Source organism: Triticum aestivum, chromosome 6D, assembly GCF_018294505.1.
Source record: "Triticum aestivum cultivar Chinese Spring chromosome 6D, IWGSC CS RefSeq v2.1, whole genome shotgun sequence".
Taxonomy (NCBI): Eukaryota; Viridiplantae; Streptophyta; class Magnoliopsida; order Poales; family Poaceae; genus Triticum; species Triticum aestivum.
Window position 1 is genome coordinate 2488684 of NC_057811.1, and position 5043 is coordinate 2493726.

At 43.1% G+C, this 5043-nt stretch overlaps 1 pseudogene; it reads left to right on the top strand.

Moving 5' to 3' along the window:
• Nucleotides 1–548: 548 nt before the first annotated feature.
• Nucleotides 549–2708, top strand: LOC123146423 (receptor-like protein EIX2; annotated as a pseudogene).
• The last annotated feature ends 2335 nt before the right edge of the window (nucleotides 2709–5043 follow it).

Genomic DNA, 5043 nt, shown 5'->3' on the forward strand with positions numbered 1-5043 from the left:
TACATACGTTTTTAGCAGAATAAGAACCGTGTCAGAAGAAGACTGTCACAAAGATATGGATGGCGTTGCCCCTCTTCGAGCGTGTGGCTTGCTGGATGTGGCTTTCTAGAATAGTATAGTGTACCACGTAATTTTGCTTTTTTTTTTGCTGAATTTTGAGGACGAGGGGCGATATATAGCTCGTTTATTTTTGGAGAAGTTGCACGAAGATTAAATATTTTACTAGCAGAATAAGGACCGTGCCAAGGAAGACCGCCAGCTGGATTGTGGACTAGCAGAATATGGATGGCGTTGCTCGTTCCATGACTCGATGCCGTTTGTCAGTGTCACACAGCTGGATTGGATCTGTACATACGTAAGCGTAATTTTCCTGTAGAATTGAGTGATTTTCTAACGAAAATAGTGTTTTTTTTTGCGGCAACGAAAATAGTTGCCTGTGGAATTTCATCCATGCGCTAAAGACAGTAACCTAGTTATCACTCAAGTCAAGCTAACTTGATGGACGGGGCAGCATTTCCTTATCATGAAAGCTGGTTTGGTTTGGATCGATGTGTACGTACGTGTGGACTTGGACTTTGGATACGAACGTGGAACGAAGGAACTGTTCCACCACCACCACCACGGACTCCTCCTACACAAATACCCAACGAACCAAGCTAGAGGCCGCACGCGCCTACACACACAAAAAATGGACGAGCCGATGCAGCAATTCCGAAAGTTGCCACGATCCTAGCCATGGCAGACGCGGTGGATGTATCTTGATTTGGAACAACTTCATTGGCACGGTACCATTGACCTTCAAGGAATTGAACGAACTACAAGAGCTCACATTACTATCCAACTCCGTCAGCATGGACATAGCAGAGCTACTGCATCGGTTCCCATTAGATGAATTGAGTATGTTATCTCTGGAGGACAACTATTTGACAGGGAGCTTACCAGCTCGGCTAGGGAACTTTAGCAGCCTGACCACGATCTGCCTCGACAACAACGAGTTGTCTGGAGAGGTGCCCGTAGGTATATGAGACCTCATATATTTGGAAAAATTATCATTAACATCCAACAACCTACACGGAACAATCACCGAGGACCATTTCACAAATCTGACAACCTTACAATTCCTAGATATCTCTGATAATTCCTTAACTGTGAAGGTCGAAGGTACATGGAAAACTCCATTCAGCTTATCCAATGCAATATTTGGATCTTGCATACTAGGCCCCTAGTTTCCCGCTTGGCTTAACCAACCAACAATCATTCAACTTGATGTTTCAAATACAAGCATACATGATAGCATACCTGTTTGGATTGCAAATTCCAATGTTAAATATTTGGATTTATCAGGAAATCGGCTGGTTGGTATACTTCCTACATTTCCCATGTCATCTCCCTTGCAAATGCTGGATGTCAGTTCTAACCAGATTGTTGGCCCGATTCCAACACTTCCAAATAATCTATTCTTCTTCGACCTTTCTAGAAACAACATGTCAGGCGCACTGCCATCAGATATAGGAGCACCAATGTTAAATGTATTACTTCTCTACAACAATTCCTTTTCTGAAACTATTCCTTGCTCCTTGCTTTGGCTGCAAAAATTATTATTTCTAGACCTATCAATCAATCTGCTAAATGGTACATTTCCGAAGTGCCATCAAGGAATCAAAATATCAAATATTGCCTTGCTCAACCTGAACAACAATATTCTTTCAGGAGCATTCCCATTGTTTCTTCGAAGATGCAGAGAGCTAAAATTTCTGGATCTGACATACAATAAATTTTCTGGGAGCTTACCTATATGGATCGGGTCAAAGTTACCTCAACTGGCACTTTTGAGTTTGCGCTCGAACATGTTCTCTGGTGGCATCCCTGGTGAACTAACCGAGATGAAGGGGCTTCAGTTTTTAGACATTGCATGCAACAACATGTCAGGCGACATACCACGTTCATTTGTGAATCTCATAGCTATGAGTTCTACTTCCAATAATAGTGGTGGCCTTTTCCACCTTGTTAATTTTGGACTTGGAACTCTAACCAATTCCCTTGATGCTTATACTGTACCGGTGTACATAAAAGGTCAAGTTCTTGGCTATAACAAGGGGATCGTATACATGGTGAACATTTATTTTTCTTGCAACAGTTTGACAGGAGAAATTCCTCAAGAAATTGGGAAGCTTGGTACATTAAAGAGCATAAACTTCTCTTGGAATAGTTTGACTGGCATAATACCCCAATGTATTGGTGAGCTACATGCATTGGAGTCTTTTGACCTCTCACATAATGAGCTCTCTGGTGAAATTCCTACAAGTTTATCATCTCTAACATCACTATGCCACTTGAACCTGTCATATAACGACCTGACCGGAACTATACCCTCCGGGAACCAATTAAGAACTCTAGAGGACCAAGCGTCTATCTACATTGGCAACCCAGGTCTATGTGGTCCACCTCTCGCAAGGAATTGCTCACGAACAGACATAATTCCATATGCTCCTCAAGAACATGATGAAGGAATGAATGATGTGGTTTCATTGTACCTCAACATGCGTTTAGGATTTGTACTAGGTCTCTGGGTTGTCTTTTGTGGCTTACTATTCAATAGGAAATGGAGAGTTTGCTGGTTCTCATTTACGGACCACATTTATGATCGAGCTTATGTGCAAGTTGTTGTGGGTTGGACTTTATTGGCAAGAAAAATCTGTCAAGGATGAGATCTCAAATGCTCGATCATATCTTGGTACTAATGATATAAGAATAGCTTCAATAATTACGGTTGTCTGTGTAATGCTCTCTTTGGTTTGTAACTTAGCGTGATCATATGTGATAGTTAATATTATCGGAATTGTACCTGTACTCGGTAGTGTATAAACCGAATATAATTAATACTCTAGTGTGCGTGTTTTTTTTTCTTGTTGTATATGGTTAGTCACTTGAGATTGATCCCAATATCTGTATAGCACGGATAGAGATGAAGCTAATTAACCTAAACTTGTAATCTGGTTTCTCTATATAACACGCACGCATCCCTGCCCAGCGGCATATGCTTCGAGCCTCAAATCTGTTCACGCGAGCTCATGTGAGCTTGAGTCTCATTTTTTCCACAACATTGTAAAAAAACTGAAAGATATGTTGGGAAACGGAGCATGGAAAACAAAAAAAAATTACGCACACGCAATGATTTATCTATGAAGATGCATAGCAACGAGGGGAAGAGTGTGTCTACGTACCCTCGTAGACCGTAAGCGGAAGCGTTTCTCAACGCGGTTGATGTAGTCGAACTTCTTCGTGCTTCAACCGATCAAGTACCGAACACACGGCACCTTCGCGTTCTGCACACGTTCAGCTCAGTGACGTCCCTCGCCTTCTTGATCAAGCAAGACGTCGAGGTAGTAGATGAGTTCCGTCAGCACGACGGCGTGGTGACGGTGATGGTGAAGTGATCCTCGCAGGGCTTCACCTAAGCACTATGAAAATATGACCGGGGGTGTAAATGGTGGAGGGGGGCGCCGCACACGGCTATGCAATTGTCTGGTGTGTGCTAGCGCGCCCTCCCCCCTTCCACCTATATATATAGGTGGAAGGGGGGAGGGAGCAGCCAGGAGGGCGCCCCAAGTAGGCCGAATCCTACTTGGGGTCCTCCCCAAGTGGCGCCCCCCCTTTCCTTAATTGCCGGAGAAGAAAGGAAAGGGGGGAAGAGAGAAGGAAGGGGAGGCCGAAGCCTCTCCCCTTTCCTTCCCCACTTGGGCGGCTGCCATGGGGGGCGTGCCAGCCCCTTTGGGCTGGTGTTCTCCCCTCTTGTGGCCCAATAGGCCCAATATACTCCCGGGGGTGACCGGTACCCCCTCTAGTACTCCGACAGCTATCCGGATTTCTTCGAAACACTTCCAGTGTCTGAATACCATCGTCGTATATATCAATCTTTACCTTTCGACCATTTTGAGACTCCTTGTCATGTCCGTGATCTCATCCAGGACTTCGAACAACATTCGGTCACCAAATCACATAACTCATATAATACTATATCGTCATCGAACGTTAAGCGTGCGGACCCTACAGGTTCGAGAACTATGTAGACATGACCGAGACACCTCTCCGGTCAATAACCAATAGCGGAACCTGGATGCCCATATTGACTCCTACATATTCTACGAAGATGTTTATCGGTCGAACCGTTATGACAACATACGCAATTCCCTTTGTATCGAACCGTTATGACAACATACGCAATTTCCTTTGTCTATCGGTATGATACTTGGAGTGACAAATCCTAATCTTGATCTGTGCCAACTCAACAAACACCTTCGGAGATACCTGTAGAGCATCTTTATAATCACCCAGTTACGTTGTGACGTTTGATAGCACACAAGACATTCCTCTCGTATCCGAGAGTTGCATAATCTTATAGTCAAAGGAATATGTATTTGACATGAAGAAAGCAATAGCAATAAAACTGAAAGATCATAATGCTAGGCTAACAAATGGGTCTCCTAATGATGTGATCCCGTTATCAAATGACAACTCATGTCTATGGTTAGGAAATCTTAACCATCTTTGATCAACGAGCTAGTCAAGTAGAGGCTCACTAGGGACACAACGTTTGTCTATGTATTCACACATGTATTTAGGTTTCTGATCAATACAATTCTAGCATGAATAAGAAACATTTATCCTGAATAAGGAAATATAAAATAACAACTTCATTATTGCCTCTAGGGCATATTTCCTTCAGTTTCCCACTTGCACTAGAGTCAATAATCTAGATTACATTGCAATGAATCTAACACCCATGAAGTCTTGGTGCTGATCATGTTTTGCTCACGGAAGAGGCTTAGTCAACGGGTTTGCTACATCCGTATGTATTTTGCAAATCTCTATGTCTCCCTCCTTGACTTGTTCACGGATGGAGTTGAAGCGTCTTTTGATGTGTTTAGTTCTCTTGTAAAATCTGGATTCCTTTGCCAAGGCAATCGCTCCAGTATTGTCACAAAAGATTTTCATTGGACCCGATGCACTAGGTATTACACCTAGATTGGATATGATCTCCTT